This window comes from Pinus tabuliformis, chromosome 4_2 (assembly GCF_031772625.1).
Source record: "Pinus tabuliformis cultivar Carrire ecotype Pingquan chromosome 4_2, CPIR1, whole genome shotgun sequence".
Classification (NCBI taxonomy): Eukaryota; Viridiplantae; Streptophyta; class Pinopsida; order Pinales; family Pinaceae; genus Pinus; species Pinus tabuliformis.
The window spans coordinates 509,618,481-509,638,549 of NC_142304.1; the positions used below are offsets into that span (position 1 = coordinate 509,618,481).

At 37.7% G+C, this 20,069-nt stretch overlaps 1 protein-coding gene across 1 annotated transcript in view; it reads left to right on the plus strand.

Annotated features, from left to right (window-relative positions):
• Window positions 1-20,069, plus strand: part of LOC149170230 (uncharacterized) — a 237,834-nt gene that overhangs the window by 110,177 nt on the left and 107,588 nt on the right. The gene's annotated exons all lie outside the window — the stretch shown is intronic.

Genomic DNA, 20,069 nt, shown 5'->3' on the forward strand with positions numbered 1-20,069 from the left:
GAGTCCAGAAGGAATCCCATGGTAGCTGCAGGCTTCATGTAGAGAATCATCATAGTAGCAGGCTTACTGGAGAAGCCATAAAATGATGACTATGATGGTTGGGAGTTCAACATTTTAGGCACAAGAAGAAGAGTCAAGGAGAAAAGAGTGGCAGAGAGTTTGTAGCCATCTTAAAGGTAGCAGATGGGCTTAAAGCCTACATCAGACCCTCTTCACTGGAAAGTGCCTTGAAAGAGCTTTCCAATAGTGCGTGGAAGTCTAGAAATGGACTCCTTGATCAAAAGTTATGGTTTGCCGAAGTTCAGGGACTTGAAGTCCTAAGACGGTTGAAATATCGAAGGTCAGCACATCGGAGTAGGCTATATCAGAGGTTGGAGCACCTCAGGACTCGATATTGGAACCCCAAAGACTGAAATAGTGGAGCATCAGAGCAAATGATATCGTAGACTAAGATTTCGGAATATCGAAGGTCATCAGAATATGGGAGGTTTAGGATATTGGAACATCGAATCTTCTTAACAATAGTATTATAAGAAGTTATGATATCCGATAGGGCCGATATTGCTGAAAGTGCCGAGCAAGTTAACAAATGATTTGATGCAAAACCAAGGCTGATTGGGACTCTTTCTCTCTCCTCCTGTAAGACGCATGGCGACATGTCATTGGATCTGAGAAGCTGAAGTGGCTAGTAACGTCAGGATGACGAGACAATATCAGTGGAGACGTGGCATCCTGTTTCAGCATCGTCAGTGGCCCAATGGGACAAATCAGCGTGACACATGTCATCTCTCATGAGTCGCCACATGTGGAAGTGACGTCAACATATCGGAGGTCGAAATATCGGAGGATGAGGATATCGTAACTCTTGTGCAAATGATGATTGAGAAGTTACGATAAAGGGGGTTCCGATACTACCTGGCACATGGTCGTATGGAGCTCAAAGGGCCAAGCGCTGAACAAAGGGAGCCAAGATGCTATCAGAACCTTGTTGAAGTTACGATACAAAGGGGGCTTCGATATAGTGCTAAGCCATCGGTCACAAACTCGGTCCTATGAGAAAGCAAATGCCAAAGGAGCTTAAGGCAAAGGGGGCTAAAGATATCGGAGCAGTGCAATATCGTAACATTTCGCTTGTCTTAGTTACGATATGTTGAAGTTCCGATGGAGTAGTACAGTGAGCTTAATTGATAAAAACCATTGATTTCGATTGAGCAATGGGGGGAGCAGAGCATATTGTCTAAGTGCTGAGAAGTGAGAGTTGAGCAGACAGAGAGGTCTAAAGCACCGAGAGAAGTGAGAGAGTGTTGGAGCAGCGTTGTTGCTGTGAAAAGAACAGTGAGGGCAGAGCGCTGAGAATATGTCGCTGTGAGCAGCATGAGCAAAGAGCAACTGAATGAACTATAGTGGACTGAGAGGAGAAGTTGAGTCTGCAACCAACCATATTGGTATTTTACTTGTAATCTATATGCCTCTGTTTTTAGTTTGAAATTTGTATGAAATAGTAGAACAGTGGCAAGAGTAGGTTGGTGCCTCTTGGCAAGTTGTGCTTGCTAACCTAAGGGGGTCGGTGCCTCTTGTGAGTGGGTGCTCACAAACAAACTTATGTATTTAAGTAGGAGCTTAATTTACATCATGTTTTTTTCCCTCTGGGTTTCCATGTGAAACACACTGTGTCAAATGTGTGTGCTGTGTAGGAATTTACAGGGTAATTTCCTTAGATAGAACACCAAAGGACATCGTTCACTAACAGATCATAGATTAGTACATCAATATTCTTGACGTGGTTAAAACCCTCAAAGAGGGAAACAATCCACGACCTAAGCCAACGTGGCCACTTCAGGCAATTTATTAATGTAAAAGAAAGAAAATTTACATAAGCTCCTCTCATGAACGGTCACCTAAAAAGTGACCCTCCATGTTCTTTAAATGGAGATCATGGACCAATCAGGCGTTAAGCCATAGATCAGGTACGAATAACGAGGAGAGAATGAACCGTCAGATCACTTTACGTCTAGAAGATATCGTGATCGTCGGATTGTAAGTTACACAAAGTACATACTAAAGAAACACACTTTACCTAACTATACACTAGACCAAGTTGTACTTAATTATTTCCTATGTGTCGGAATATCCTAACATCCCCCCTTAAGAACAACTTGGGATAGGATTGAAGGATGTACAAATATGACACAATAGGAGAAGGAAGGAGGCATGAAAGCCTATTCCCCCTTAGTGAAAACTTCCTAAACTCCAACCATATATCGAAGTTTAGTAAACTTCGCCTTTGTGAGAGCTTTTGTAAAGATGTCTGCAACTTGATCACTACTTGAACAATATTGCACTTCAAGAACATGGTCATGAATGAGCTTTCTGATGAAGTGGATGTGTAGTTCAATGTGTTTGCTGCCCTGATGTTGGATTGGATCTTTGCATGGTTGAATGGCACTTTGATTATCACACCAAAGTGTAGTCGGATGCTGCTATTGAAAACCAAATTCTGACAGGATCTGATGAAGCCACATGGCTTCCTTACTAGCTTCAACGACGCCACAATACTCTGCTTATGCTGAAGAAAGAGAAATGGCACTTTGTTTCTTGCAAGCCCTTGTAATACGTCCAGAACCAAGAGTGAAGACATAACCCGCAGTGGACTTTCGATCATCCGGGTCACCAGCCCAATTAGAATCAGTGAAACCAACCAACATAGAAGATGCTTCTGCATTGTAATGAGTCCCAAACTGAACTGTACCTCGAACATAACTAAGTATTCTTTTAGCTGCTTTCCAATGACTTTCATGTGGGTTTTGCATAAACCGAGCAACAAGGCCAACAACAAAGGAAAGGTCAGGACGGGTATGGGTTAGATACAATTTTTTTCCAACAAGCTGACGGTATAAGGTAGCATCAACTTCAGGGGATGTACAAGTGATTGAAAGTTTGGCTCCAGACTGAAAGGGAGAAGGGGCTGGCTTATAGTCTTCCATGTGAAAGTGGCGCAGAAGATCACATGCATACTTGGACTGGGAAAGGGAAATACCTTCTTTGAATTGCAAGACTTGAAGACCAAGAAAATAATGCAAGTGTCCCAAGTCTGTCATTTCAAACTGCTTTTTAAGGCTGGACTTCACATGGTTTATAAGGTTGGGATCACTACCAGTAAGGATAAGGTCATCAACATAAAGAACAAGAATGATAAGAGACTTACCCACTTTCTTGGTGTAGACAGTATTGTTAGAATGACACCTAGAAAAGGCAATATCTAAAAGAAAGCTATCCATTTTAGCATACCAAGCCCGAGTGGCTTGCTTGAGACCATAAAGGGATTTCTTAAGCCGACATACAAGGTTGGAATCTGTTTGAACTTTGTATAAAGCCAGGAGGTTGTTCCATATAGATTTCTTCATGCAAGTCCCCATGCAAGAAGGCGGATTTAACATCCATCTAATGGACTTCCCATTTCAAAGAGGCAGCAAGGGAAAGAACAAGGCGGATAGAGTTCATTTTGGCAACAGGGGAGAAGGTTTCAGTATAGTCAATGCCTTCAACTTGTGAAAAACCCTTAGCAACAAGATGAGCTTTATGTTTATCAACTTTTCCATCTGGTCCAAACTTGGTTCTGTAAGCCCATGTAAGCCCATTTGCATCTAACAAGTATTTGTCCTTTTGGAAGAGGAACCAGGTCCCATGTATCATTTTCCAATAATGAATGATATTTTTCATTCATAGCTGCGTCCCAATCTCGATGGCCTGAAGCTTTTGCAAAGGTGTCAGGATCATAATTCGTTGAAGCTTGAGCAAGTAAAGTAGATGCTCTATCGAACTAAGAACGTGTACGACATTGATCTATAGGGTCACCTGCAAGAGCACTTGTTGCATCTCGAGTAGCGCAGACCCATTTTGGAAGCTGGGGAGCTGAAGGAGGATTCCGAGGTGGGGGAGGATTGTCATACTCGCTGTCATCATTTGAATAAGGAATATTTTCAGAAGTAGAAGGGATAGAGAGAGGTGGCACATTCGCCGAACTAGGCTCGTAGGCTGATATATTTTCAGCAAACTTTACATCTCTTCTAATGATAACATTTTTTGATTTAGGTTGAAGAAGTCTATATCCTTTGACATCTTCAGAATATCCAACAAAAATACATTTTTCACTCTTAGGTTCTAAGGATTTATGTTTCTCATCTGGAATATGGGCCCATGCTTCACTTCCAAAAACACGGAAGTGACTTACATCTGGTTTAATTGAGCTCCATGCTTCTTCTGGAGTGATATTTTTTAAAACCTTAGTAGGAGTGCGATACTATGTAATTTGCACAGTTAATTGCTTCTGCCCAAAAATTAAGACCAAGTCCTTTGGATTGAAGCATACAATTAGCCATTTCATTTAAGGTGCGATTCTTCCTTTCAGCGACACCATTTTGCTGTGGAGTATATGGAACAATATGTTGGAATTGAATTCCATGCTCAGTGCAGAAGTTGATGAATTTGTTGTTAACATATTCTCCGCCATTATCAGATCTTAGCTTAAGAATTTGATGTCCAGATTGTTTCTCAATAAAGGCCTTAATGGCCAAGAACATGTTAAAGACTTCACTCTTGAGTTTTAAGAAGTATACCCAAGTGCGTCAGGAGAAATCATCAATGACAGGTAAGAAATACTTGTAGCCAGAGAATGAAACAATTGGAAGTGGACCACATAAATCACTATGTACAAGCTGTAAAGGGGTTGAGGCGTGCCAAGAGGCATGTTTTTCAAAACTATCCCGATGAAGTTTTTCGAGTACACATCCAAAAAACACCATCTCTGCAAGATACCATAGGAAGACCTGTCACCATATTTTCTTTACATAGATTTCGAAGGGAGCGATAGTTTGAGTGACCAAATCGCTCATGCCAAAGTTTGCTCACTTCATCATTATGAGCAACAAATATTGAGGGAAGAGTTGATGACCCAAAGTTGTTAAACTTATACAACCTTGTAGAATCATCAACAATGCTAGTAGCTAAAATCTGTCTAGGATCTATTAGGTCCTTAATTACAACATCATGAGGTGAAAATTTAGCAGTTTTACCTTCACGTGAATGAGTTATCTGATATACAGTTAAAGGTTGCAGGATAAGGTAGGAACACACAATACATCATTAAATTGACCATTGTCTAGATGAATAGTTCTAGTCTCTACAACACTAGAGATATATCATCATCAACATAAATATTTTTGGTGTTACAATCATTTAAAGAAGAAAACATGGCTTTGTTTTTGGCCATGTGATAAGAAGCTCCAAAATCAATGAGCCACTCATGAGAATGAGAAGAAGAAGATACATTTAGTGCATAACCATACCGAGATGCTTGACAACCACATGCAGAAAGTGCTATTCCTGGAGATGAAGTTGAAGTTTAAGAGTGCTCCAAATGGATGTTATGCTTCTTCATGGCTGCTTCCAAGGCTTCCATCTTCTTAAAGCATTTGGATTCTAAGTGGGCATCCCAATTACAAAAGTTGCAATTTCGATCAATCTTCTTCCCTTTGTTTTTATTTGCCTTATCATTTTGTTGAATTGGTTTTTCATTTTGAGATTGAAATTGCTTAGGACCCTTGTTTGGTTTAGGACCATTCTTTTTAGGATGCTTCTTCTTAGGATTCTTTGAATTTGGTTGTTGCTAGGCTGCTAAGGCTTTCTTAGAAGAGTTTCCAGTATAAAGAAGATCAAAATCTAAGAGTTTTTCTTGCTCTCTTATTAAAGAATCACAAAAGGCATCAAAAGAGGGGGACTTGTAGGCTTGTCCTTGAGAAATAAAGGCTTCTCGAGTAGAATGGAAGGTGGAAACAAACTTAGAGTAGGCTGGTCCTAACTTAGTAAGAATGGAATAGATAAGGCTACCATCTTCTTTCTTAAGCTTAACACCTTCCAAGAGAAGTTTAAGGGTCTTGAACTTGGACAAAAAATCTTCAATGGAAGAAAAATTATTGGGGTCCAACGTAAGAAACTCATTTTCAACTTGATGGGCTTGAATTTCATTTTTAATTCCAAAATTTTTATTGAGTTGTTTCATTGCTTTATCGGGGGTATCAATTTTTGCGATATGGAATCTAAGGTCTGGAGAAATAGACATCCCTATCAACCCACGTGTTTGATCTTGCTTATTTTACCATTTGGCTTGCTTATCTTCATCTTTAGGTTGACTCTTGGCCTGAGGCTATTCTATAAAGACCTTTACTTCTAAGTAAATCGACAATGTAGGATAGCCATTGTAAGTAGTTGGTGCTGTCAAGAATAACTAGGCATGAAATTTCCATTTTAAAAGAAATTGAAGTTGTAGATGCTGAAACTAAGTGTTCCAATGGAAAGATATCTAAAAATTAGGCTGATTAAAAAAAACGGCTTCCGGATGAAGAAGTTATGGCTTTTTGAAGAAAAGTTGTTGAAGATGCCGTCGAACTAAGTGAATGATAATGTTATACAGATAAAAGGTTGCAGGATAAGGTAGGAACACACAATACATCATTAAATTGACCATTGTCTAGATGAATAGTTCCAGTCCCTACAACACTAGAGATATATCATCATCAACATAAATATTTTTGGTGTTACAATCATTTAAAGAAGAAAACATGGCTTTGTTTTTGGCCATGTGATAAGAAGCTCCAAAATCAATGAGCCACTCATGAGAATGAGAAGAAGAAGATACATTTAGTGCATAACCAGACCGAGATGCTTGACAACCACATGCAGAAAGTGCTATTCCTGGAGATGAAGTTGAAGTTTAAGAGTGCTCCAAATGGATGTTATGCTTCTTCATGGCTGCTTCCAAGGCTTCCATCTTCTTAAAGCATTTGGATTCTAAGTGGGCATCACAATTACAAAAGTTGCAATGTCGATCAATCTTCTTCCCTTTGTTTTTATTTGCCTTATCATTTTGTTGAATTGGTTTTTTATTTTGAGACTGAAATTGCTTAGGACCCTTGTTTGGTTCAGGACCGTTCTTTTTAGGATGCTTCTTCTTAGGATTCTTTGAATTTGGTTGTTGCTGGGCTGCTAAGGCTTTCTTAGAAGAGTTTCCAGTATAAAGAAGACCAAAATCTAAGAGTTTTTCTTGCTCTTATTAAAGAATCACAAAAGGCATCTGGAGCAGAAAACTTAAGATGCGCAGAAATTTATATATATAAATATTTTATTAAGAGATGAATTACAGATGATGCTATTACAATTGCGGGTGCCTGGCTTATATACTGCCATGGACACCCTTTGGGAAATGGCATGATCTTATGATCGTGCCCTTTCGTCTAATTAAAATTAAATAATACCTAAGTTAACTAATTTTTTACATAACATTGCCTTCCTCTCGAAAGAATGCTTTGTCCTCAAAGCATACGCAATGACGGATGTTGTTGACAAAATGCTTCATTCTCCCATGAAGCGTCTTCTTTGGCAAGTCTTTCCACTTGATTATATATTCCAAAATGATCAAAGTCACACACTGTAAAAGGTCTTGGATTAATCTCTCAATTTCCATTTTTTGGAGATGTGGATATCGGTATGGCTTGATGTTGACAAGGTCTGACCCTGCCTTAACTTCTATTCTATGTTCAATTTCCCTATTAGGCGACGTCTTCATAGGTAGGTCTTGAAATACTTTTTCATGCTTCCAAATCAGATCTTGTATCTCTGGTGACTCTTCTCTGGTCATATTTGCAGATAACATTTTTAATTGGTGACATTGTATTGCATAAGCAGGTGCTCTTCTTCGACTCAGCTTCATCATCTGAGATGATGATACAACTTGATTTTCTAGTGCTTGGAATCCGTGTAGCTTGTACTTCTGACCTCCCCATTTGAATTTTATAAATTGTACTTGATGGTTGGCAGCATAAGTACTTAAAGTTCGTAGCCATTAGATACCTAAGACTACATCTACTCCTCCTAACGGTACCGTGAAGAATGGAGACTCTAGATTAAAGTCTTGAATGTGCAAATTGACCTTATGGCATTTCCCTACCTTTTCAATCTTCTTACCATTAGCTACCATCACTTTCATGTTTGGTAAGGGAAATGAAAAGATATTAAGTCTCTTTGCCACGGTTGCATCTAAAAAATTGTGTGTGCTTCCAGAGTCGACGAGAACCACTACGTTGTTCTTCTTTATGTGTCCTTTTAACTTTAAAGTTTGAGGTTGTGATATACCTATCATAGCTGATAATGATACTTGTGGAATACTTCCATCATCTAGTTCTGGTGAGAATTCTGGGGCGTCTTTTGTGTCTTCTATGTCATAATCTTCACTGTTTGAATCATTGGTTGCTTCACAATTATATAGGTTCTTTGGTTCTTTACCTTTAGCACATCTATGTTTGGGGTCCCACTTCTCACCACAGCGTTTACATTTACCCTCTTTTATCCTTTGCATTTCCACATTAGATTTTTCATCTTCACGACGATGTGGTGGAACATATCTTGTATTATTTGAGTCCACATACTGGGGTATCCTTCGTCTTGTGTAAGATTTTTCCGCTGTTGACCAAAATATTGGTTCGGATTTCTTTTCGGCTGTTTTTGCTTTTCGTCTTGCTACTTCTATAGATGTAATGTCATGCATCTCAAGTTCTGCTTGTAAATGGGTGTTGAGTCCCGAGATGTATGACTGAATTAGACGAGATTCTGATAACCCAGGTACTCGTGTTACTAAGGTCTCCCATTCTTGAGTGTATTCATCCACACTTCCTTTTTGTCGTAATTTGATGAGTTTTGAAAAGAATTCTTCTTCCTTTAAACCTTGGAATCTTTTGAAGAATGCATCTTTAAATTTTCTCCAGCTAATGACGTGTGTTGTCTTTTTCCAACACATATACCAGTTATATGCTTCTCCTTCCATTTTCATGGATGCATGCCTGAGCTTTTCTTCATCGTCATTGATGTCATATATCTCAAAGTATTCTTCTGCTTTATTTATCCATGCAACATTATTTTTTTCGTTTCCATCGATTTTAGGCATCTCGACTTTTGCCCTTCGCTGGTATGTCGCTACTGGTTGAGCGAAAAAGGGTGTTGATTGGTAAAGTTATCCTAGAGTTGCTTGTTTGTAAAGGCTGTGTTACTCGCTTCTTGGTGGGGTGTCGCTGATTTTTTTGGGGATTCAACTTTGTCATGAGAGTCTGTGGACTTAGTTGAATCTGACGAGATGTGTTCTTGATTCTCTTCACCTTCTTTTAGTAGTTGTTCAGGTGTACAATTCGACCTTTTACACAGAATTTTCAGCATTGCTAAGACCTCTCTGATCCCTGCTTCTGTCTGGACATGGTAATTTTCCATCTTTATTTCTATTCGATTTGTCGTATCGTGAAGATTTTTGATTTCATCAGCTTGCTCCCCAAGCTTGATCTGGAATTCATTTAATCTTTTAATTTTTGATTTCATCAGCTTGCTCCCCAAGCTTGATCTGGAATTCATTTAATCTTTTATTGACCTCATCGTGGTTGCTATTTATCTTATGCTCTGCATCCAACAATTTTTTTTGGAAATCCGCCATTGTCATTGTCGACATTGAGCGAGTTTGCGGAGGCGTGTATTTATTTGCCAGTGAAAATATTTTTCCTCTTTTTTTTAATTAGCTAAAATAAATTTTATACATATAAAATTTAATTAATTAAAATAAATTTAATTAATTAAATTAACTTATATATATAATTTTTAATTAATTAAAATAAATTATATGTATTATATATAATATAATTATATATATATGTTAGTTATATATATCATATGTCACGTTATATATATATTATATATAATATATGTCACGTTATATTTATTATATATCATATGTCACGTTGTATTATATATAATATATGTCACGTTATAACGTTATGTATATTAAAAATATATATTGGACCGTTTGTAAATAACGTTATATGGTTGACCGTCACAACCCCCTGCCCAGTCACGTCTTTTTTTTTGAGCAGTCCGAATAATTTTAACCGTCAATCTGTTGGTGCAAATATTCTGCAGAAGTACCGTACACTGTACTGACAGCAGGGTTAATGCTACGATTCAACGCAGATATCCCGCAGAGATCACACCGTACGAACCAGTTTTAACGGTATGATTCAACAGCGTGACAGAAGTCAATGGAAGTGGACGTCAAAGTGGGCAGCACGATCGATGGTAGAGGAAGAGAGAATATTGGATGCGCAGAGTGTAATGACGCTGTCAGAATTTAATCTGTGCAGCACTAATCCGAGGAGCAACCTGCTCTGATACCAATGGAGCAGAAAACTTAAGATGCGCAAAAATTTATATATATAAATATTTTATTAAGAGATGAATTACAGATGATGCTATTACAATTGCGGGTGCCTGGCTTATATACCGCCATGGACACCCTTGGGAAAGGGCATGATCTTATGATCGTGCCCTTTCGTCTAATTAAAATTAAAATTAAACAATACCTAAGTTAACTAATTTTTTACATAACAGCATCAAAAGAGGGGGACTTGTAGGCTTGTACTTGAGAAATAAAGGCTTCTCGAGTAGAATGGAAGGTGGAAACAAACTTAGAGTAGGCTAGTCCTAACTTAGTAAGAATGGAATAGATAAGGCTACCATCTTCTTTCTTAACCTTAACGCCTTCCAAGAGAAGTTTAAGGGTCTTGAACTTGGACAAAAAATCTTCAATGGAAGAAAAATTATTGGGGTCCAACGTAAGCAACTCATTTTCAACTTGATGGGCTTTAATTTCATTTTTAATTCCAAAATTTTTATTGAGTTGTTTCATTGCTTTATCGACAGTATCAATTTCTGCGATATGGAATCTAAGGTCTAGAGAAATAGACATCCCTATCAACCCACGTGTTTGATCTTGCTTATTTTACCATTTGGCTTGCTTATCTTCATCTTTAGGTTGACTCTTGGCCTGAGGCTATTCTATAAAGACCTTTATTTCTAAGTAAATCGACAGTGTAGGATAGCCATTGTAAGTAGTTGGTGCTGTCAAGAATAACTAGGCATGAAATTTCCATTTTAAAAGAAATTGAAGTTGTAGATGTTGAAACTAAGTGTTCCAATGGAAAGATATCTAAAAATTAGGCCGATTAAAAAAAACGGCTTCCGGATGAAGAAGTTATGGCTTTTTGAAGAAAAGTTGTTGAAGATGCTGACGAACTACGTGAATGTTGGGAAGTGAATGATAATGTTATATTTAAACCCCTCCCCCCCTTTTCCAAACTTAATCTAATTAGCTCACTTTAAAAAAAACTTTATGTGACCCACTTTTATAAATAAGTGAAAGTCACTTTTAGAAGGGTACTTTATGAACTATCCACTAAATTGTAACTTAATTAAAAGATAAAGTGACTTTAGAATTATAAGTGACTCACTTTTTATAATGGGTGAGAACACTTTTACATAAAGTAACTTTAAAACATAAGTTACATGTGCTTTTTGAAAAAGTAACTCAACAAAAAGAAAGACTTGAACCCAAGACCTCTATTCTCATAAAGTAACTTTGGGCCAAGTTTAGTGATTTTTGGAAAAGAGGAAGGGGTTTTTTGTTTGTTTGTTCATTGAAGCTTTGGAGTGCGTGCTTAATTGAAAAACCCCTTTTTGCCTTCAAAACAAAAAAACCACAAACCAAAACGAACACACAAAAGTAAACCCAGCCTTGCGGCTTAATATTAGATTTGGCCGGAAACTATATATTTTCCTCAATCTTTCTGGTTTTCCGTGATCACACTAAGGCGTAATGGAAAAGAGCATATGCATGAGAAAAATCCTTTCTTTTTGTTTATGGTTTTCCCAGATCGCACAGAGTCACGGGGCAAAGAGCATACACAAAAATGAAAGGTATAAGATCTTCTATTTGGCAAGTCAATTTTGACTTTGAATTATTGTATTCTCTCTCTCTGAACATTTGATATTGATAATAAGAAGAATTGATCAAGGGTTTTCCCCATCTTTAGGTTTTTCCCCGGCTTGAGCGATATCTTAGTGTTCTCTTGTCTTGGCTTGTCTTCTGCAACTATCAGTTATGTTATTTCATTAGTTACTATTAATATATTAATGACTCATGTGATTGCAAATGGAAACAAGTGTTCTGATTAATGGGCTAAGATGGAACATTAAAGTAACTATCCTAAGCAAAGAACATGTTAGCCTAAAATTAACATGGTTTCAGAGCCAGGTTGAGGACAAGCCCAAGTAAGAGAGAAAATAATCAATAAGAAATGTTGACAAGTCTCCATGGCCTCCTTCCTTCCTCCTCAAAGATCAGACAACATGAATTATGGAAGCTTCTAATTTCTGGGTTATATGGATTTGCTGGAATTTCTGTTTAATGCCAGGCAAAAGAGTGAGATTTGAAAGTTGAAGGAACAAATAATCCGATCCTCATTAGGGCATCTCTTTTCAAAAGCTCTAAGGGTCTGACATGCATCTTTGCTGGAGACCGAGATGCCTTGACTGATCTGTTGATGTCTGTGGCTATTTTCATTTGGTTATAAGAGCTTTTGAGGCCATTCATCCCTATGAAAACATAACACATCAGATGGAAGTTTGTGAACAATATGTGACCTGCCTTTAGAGACCACTTTAGCCTCCCTTTTATTGACACATCAACGAAGTCTGAAAGTTGAATTACAGACTCATTTGATGCCTGTAATGATCAGAACTGAAGCTATCTCTGTGGCTGATCTACATATCTTCTTGTCTCTGTTCGTGGAAGAGAACAAGTTTTGAAGTTCTTCTTGCAACCCCTTGATGACAGAAGTAGCCTGCTTTAACAAGAGAATCTCATGGGAACAAAGGATTTCCTTGTGGCTTATGGGATGATCTCTATTGCATTCTGCCTCTGTGTTCAAAATTGAAGTCATTTTTATCTGTAGTAGATCTCAGACCTGGAGTTGAAGCTTCTCTATATATTGGTTGCCAAATTTGAAGGTTTGCTTAAGCCCTCATCCGAGCTCCTCTGAAGCATAATTTCATTCATGGCCTAATTTCAATGAGTTACAGTGACATTCACATTGATAAGACTTGTAAATCTGGAATGTTGTAATATCATACAACCATAAGTTGTGGATTTGTTTGAAGCTCAGTAAACCCTTAGGGTTTGTAACTACTGTAAGTCCTAAAAGGAAATTCTTTGTCCGTTTGATAAAAGTTGTGAGACAATCCTGAATCCTCCTGCTCTTGTAAGAAGTCACAGTCATCAATCTGTAACAGATCTTGTGGTTTGTAGTATTCTTTAAATGACTGATGCAACTTGTCAAGTTTTCATACATCTAAGGCTGTTGAGGCTTGCTTCTGAGCTCGAATAAAATCATATGGTAAGCTGTTTTCCCTACTCAGCGAACCTTCAGAAATTAATTGCAGGGTTCAATTTCTATGCCTAATGGTTGGCTGGAGCAATTGTTGTTTGGCTTGAATGATTTAATAGTTTAAGGGTTCCTGTTGGGCATCTGTGGTTTTTCTCCTGTGTGAAGTCAATCCTGTACATCAGTTAACTAATCTGGCATCTATACAAGTCTCTGACTGAATAATGGTAAGAGGTCTTCAAGATCAAGGATCCATTTTCAACAATTTAGGCAGAAGTATCAAGATAAAGACATCACTTTCATCTAAATAGATCAAGCATCTAAGGAGGTCATCCTCAAGTACTCACATGAGGTATGATTTCTGCATGAGGTAGGAATGACATCATATTTGTAGGAATACCTATATCGACAGCATCATACATACATACATACATATAGTCAGCATTAGAAAAAGTATTGGTATGTGTGCGGCATCCTTGCAGTACAGAGGCTGTTATGGTATTTTGGTAAGTCATAGAACTTCCAAATCCTCATCACTCAATTAAAGGAAGAGGCACAGTTCTCGTATTGTTCCTAGATCAATTGCATTCATAAAGAAAAAAAAGACTTTAGTCTCCTTTGCATAAAGAAGACCTAGGACAATGGATCATTGAAAGATCATCACCTTTTTCTTCAGTTTCAGACAATAGCTCAAAAGGATTAATGCATCTGTACATCCTACCGGAACAAATGACATGATATATGTTTCTGTCCAATATCAGATGAGCCATCTTGTGGAGATTTTCTGTCTTACAACAGCCACAAGCATGAAGAGGTGAAAGCATCTGATTCCAGAATTAATCCTCCTTCTGTAATGAGAAGAAAAATTGAAAAGCTTCAATACTGTCACAGGATTCTTCAAGTAACAAAGCAAAGAATCTGCTAAGATCTTGAATCTTTCAAGTAGTAATGGTTTTCCTTGAAGTATGGAGACCTGAAGCTACCAGCCAAGGATAGAACCCTGTCTAGTAAAGATTCGTGGTTACTTCCTTAGTCACCAGATACGCCGAATTTGAAGCATTAAATTCGAAATAAATTCGGCGTTTTTCAAGGGAAAACGAACATATTCGGCGTTTTTCAAGGGAAATTCGGCGTTTTTCAGACCTTGCAAGGGTTGGTCACCAAGTATCAAGCATTAAACATCACTTTTTTGTGGTCAAATCTCCAAATTTTCATTCCCTAGCTCTGCTAGTTATTTCTCTATAAGGCTGATCTGTTATTGGCATGTGTATGTGGGCTAACAAACTGTGGTTGCAGCAGTCATAAAGGTCTGATATTTGGTTTTGAGCTAACAATTGGTGAGTGCAGCTATTGAAAAATTGATCTATTCTGATATAAAATTTGATATTAAGCATTTAATAGTCTGATTATAAGGATAATCATGATAAAATTCACTCCATACCATTTCTCATATGCATATGATATATCTATCTTTAATATACATTTTTTTTTTCGAATTTCTATATGTCGAATTTTATGTCGAATTTTATCGACAAAATTTGAGTTGCCGAACTTTATTCGAATTTCATGGTCCTCGAACTCGAACCTGGTGACTAAGGTTACTTCATCGTTATATATGGCATCAGTGCTGTTATGTGTGGCTCTACCCTATGTATAGCATCTCAGGATATACGACTCAACTTATTTTCAGTCCTGCATTATGTATTTGTTACAGTTCAATAGCCATGACGATATGTTGTAACCCCTATAGATTGATGGTCTTGTTCACAATCGAAGTTGTGAACAAGACAAATGTAAATTTCGGATAGCTTATCTTTTGAAAGGTTATAAAGTAAAAGAAATTACAGCACCTTTTGGCTTTGATAAAAGTTGCAACTCACCTGAAGTTTTTATTCTTGAAGAACAACTGGGAAAAGAAGTGCATGGAACTCTGGAACAAGTTGTCTGTATCAGTTCTTATGAGCATGAAAAATAGAGGTACCTGGAAGAAAGTGCATGCCAGATTCTAGGCCTTGACAAGCACGATAAGCATAAGACCTTGAGGTCACTATCCTAGTTGAAGTCATAATCTTATGAAGAATGGTTCTATAGATATGAACACTCGAATGAGAAAGTCTCCTCCTCATCATGGATTGGGTAATTTGATGCATTCGTAGCTATCATCTAGCAATGAAGGATCATTCAATTGTGTTGAGATCTAGCAAGACTTCAGAGGGAGCTTGTCCAATTTTTGATGGAAGCAAGTCATGACAGCTGAGGTTAATGACTCTGATGAACTGCATATAAGCTGCATAATTATGATTGGATAATTCTAACACATGGACTAAAGGATTAATAACAGGTTGCAAGTGGCTTGATGGTTATGAGCAAGCTTAGTTTCCCAATATTCAGAGGGAGATATGATGTTTATTGATAATTCCTATCCTCTCATTTATCATTATAAGAGGAAGCTGATCCTCTTTCAGAGAGAAGTCTAGAGTCAAGAAAAGACCCTACTATGAGGCTCCCAGTTGAACACTGAGCTCTAGGAGCTCCTGGAGACTTGGGGTACTTTTTGAAGCTGAGCGGCCATATGGTGTGTGGTTCATCTTCCCCTATATGTGTGCTATGTACAGGGTGAGTGGTTCACCTTCCCCCCGTGATACCCCATGATGGTTGACATGTGTGTAGAGTGTTTCACCTTCCCCTACGATTGATGACACATGTGTAGGGTGCGTGGTTCACCTTCCCCTACGTTTGATGATATATGCATAGGGTGAGTGGTTCACCTTCTCCTATGGCATATGAGCAAGATGAGTGGTTCACCTTCTCTCGCGGATACCCCCGTGAGAGATGCATATAGGCATCTACTTGTTGTCACACATGGACATGTCGGTGGGACATGGTTTATCCTTTCCCCACATGTAGGATGCTCATTCCCTACGATCGATGCTTGACATGTCATTGGGATGTGGTTCATCCTTTCCCCACGTGTAGGATCCTTCCTACGATTGCTGGTTGGCATGCAAGTAGGGCGTGGTTCATCCTTTCCCTACACTCGGTGATTTGCATGCGCGTAGGATTTGGTTCATCCTTTCCCTACGATGGTTGTGATGTGTGACTGTAGGATTTGGTTCATCCTTTCCCTACGTGTGGTTGTGAGCAAGATGTGATTTATTCTTTCCCTGCTATTGCTCCATTACATCCTACTCATGTAGTTCGGGACACATGGGAAGTACCTCTCATCTGGCCAATGAGTTGGGAAAAGTGGATAGGGACCATAGAACTACCGATGGATGCATCGTGTATTGCCGTACTCCCTATGTCTAAGATGCATGTTGTTCAACAACTTGATCACTTGGGATCAAGTCCAATTAGGGTTCAACCCTTAGTTATGTGGATTGACTTTTGTTAGTGGAGAGTGGCGAGGTCTTATGACTCACTCTTGATTAGTTGTTCTTCATTATCTATATCATTGTTCAACAGAGATGAGATGAGATGCAGAGATGGTTCATGATGACAGGATGACATGATAATGAATGGATTGGAAAGTGGAATTCTCCCTAGTTGCGAGGGAGTGTTAAAATTGGCAACTAGGGCAAATTCCACTTTGGGCAGGTCTTTTGAAGAATATATTTATGGCATTTAATTCATTTTTTTGAGAGGACCAAAATCAACCTAAAGATCATCAAATTTGGTCAAGCAGAAGTGTGTTTTTGAATTTATTCCCACGTGCATTTTGTCAAGGCCGGCTTGGGGTTAATTTAATCAAGTGGAACCCCTCTCCATCTCCTATAAAAAGAAGTGTCTTGCACCCTTATTTGACACATCCAACACATGATTCTTCTCTCTGAAATAGCCTCAGAAGATAAATAACTCCAACAAAAGAAAAAAGACTTGGTTGACATCATTAGTGGGATGTTTGATAAGCCGAGTTCCTTAGGTAGGAGGTCGAGGTAGTTAGGGGTAGTTTGGGCTAAATGGAGAATTGTTCTGGGCCGAGTTCATGCCCTTTTGTAGGCCGATATCCTACAGGAAGGAAACCACATGCTTAAGGATTGTTTGGGACATGTTTGAGGGCTATTGTATCCAGGGTTTCTCTTGTGCAGGTGGGCCGAAACATTGTGAGGTTGATTCAGTCTGGCCGTAGGCCTAAAGGACTTTGATCATGGGTCAAAAGAGTGAGAGGTTACCTAGGGTTGGCTACAGGGTCTACATTGGACTACAAATAAATCTAGTGGAAATATTGAGCGCTGAATCTAGCCCAGATCAGCCCAAGGGTATGGGAAAATTTACTAAAAGAGGAGCCGCTGTCTTAAAAGGAGATCTGGAGATGAGTAGACCAATTGAAGCAGTCAGTCAATAAACCCTAACAAGGATATAGTTTGCTGTTGAAGAAGTCCGTACTCAAAAGATAGTACTTTGTTGATGTCATGACCATCATTGACTATTGGATGATTGCTGTTGACAAAGTGCTAGAATTGCGGTATTGATTGAGCCATCCTCTTATCTAAGGACAGTGATGTTGGATCTTCTATTTGGAAAGCCAATTTTGACTTTGAATTATTGTATTCTTTCTCTCTGAACATTTGATATTGATAATAAGAAGAATTGATCAAGGGCTTCCCCATCTTGGGGTTTTTCCATGACTTGAGCTATATCTTTGTGTTCTCTTATCTTGGCTTGTCTTCTGCAGCGATCATTTATATTATTTCATTAGTTATTGTTAATATAATAATGACTCATGTGATTACAAATGGAAACAAGTGGTCTGATGAATGGGATGAGATGGAACATTAAAGTAACTATTGTAAGAAAAAAACATGTTAACTTAAAATTAGTAGTTTCTAAACACGAATGATCGACAAAGTTTTTTCCTTTAGCCTCATCCCAAAGCTAGGGTGGAATTTATCGTCAAAGTCTTAGGTGAGTTCTAGTGTTCTAGTCGAGGCTTTTATAAAAGTGTTTTGAAAATAATTTACGCTAATTGGCTAAATTATTTTATTACAAGTCACTTGGTCTACTAGATCATATTGTGTTGCAAAATTGTTTAAGTTATTTGAGGGTCTATAACGAACGGGTATTCCCCCTTTGAGGCTTGAATTATTGTAAAATCTTATGTAAAAAATATTTTAGTGTATGGTCCCTCATACTTAGACACCATGGCCAAAATATTTGAGGGTGGAAAAATAATTAATACGCTCAAGTGTTAATTAATTAATTTTTTTTGGCAAAAATAAAATTAATCCTAAGCCAAAAAATTAATTAATTGGAGTCAAAAAATTAAAAGTTTAGAGAAATTAAATTCTCCAAGTGGAAAAATTCGTAGGTCTTGAAGAAATTAAATTTTCGAGGTCTCTCACCAAGGGAATATTGAAAATTTCAAGAAAAATGGGACCCTTGGACCTTGGTCATTGAGTCAAAGTCAAAATTTTGAGGAAATTAGCTCAAAATAATTATTTTTGAGCTAATAAAAAATGGTTTTAATGAGAAATTCGAAAATTCCTTAAAAATAATTATTTCAACGACATAGATTAAAAGGTCATCAAAGATTTATCAACGACCCGATTATTTTGATTGGAATCAAGCCAACAAACCGTTATTTCCCACTTGGAGGAATTTCTCTATAAGTAGAAGGCTTTTTGCTTCTATTTTCATCTTGATCTTGAGCTTTGCTATGATGTAACTTTGTAAAAGTTGGTGTAAAGCACTGTCCCACTGGGAATGTTTTGATCATCATAATAAAAGACTTTCGGGTGCAGTTCATGGTGTCTTTGTTTGGCTGATTTGTGGTATGTTCAGGGTACGGGCATTCCTATATTGTTCTTCAAATGTAATTGAATTATTATATAGGAACATTCTATTGGTAAGTTTTGGGCTTATCTTAGGTGTACCTATTCATTTTATGTTCTAACAGTTTTTTCTTGAGAACATATATAGACTTTGCAGGTTCCCCAGTCCTTGGGCTCCAAGTTCATAAACTGTGGGCACAGGCTGACTTTGTTTGGATTCTGAGTATTTTATGTGATTTTCTAACTTCGTTAAGGTTGTGGTTTGATGTTTATCTTTTGAAATACATCTAGTCATTGTCAAGATCTACAAAAGTTCATTTTTTTCAAAATTTTTCTATAACGACCAAAAGTCGTGTATGCAACAGAAATCTTTAAAATACTTCAAAGATGAACATGTACATTGTAAGACATGTAACTATATATTGAATATTGTATATTGAATTGATGTAAGATATGTGATGATTACAAATGAGAATGAGGGCTTGCTTATATACCCTAGGTAGGTGCTCTTTCATGAATAGTCATGTCTCTAAGACATGCCTCTTCATTACTAACTAACTAACCATTAGTTAATTATTTATTTATATTTATATTTATTATTTTTATATGAATTATATTCGTAACATTGCCTCTTCTTCAAGAAGCTTTGTCCTCGAACCTTACTGAGAATATCTTCTCGTCTCTGAACTTTCATCTTCATTGATACAAGATGATATGATGCTCTGAGTGATAGACAAAATTGTCGTACTGAGAACGGATCAAACTATCCTAGATTAATCTTCTGTGGAATCTTCTGATCTCTGAAAATTTGTGATGAATAGTTATTATAGAACTGGATTATGCAAACTTTAGTATTCTTGGGAACATAAATTTGTTGTTTATGTTTTGAGTGATACTGGTATGCAGATTGATTGGAAGGTCTGCTCTTGTGATTCAGATGTCGATAAGTAGTTCTTTTGGTTGGATTTTCCCTTATCATGTTAGTGGTTGT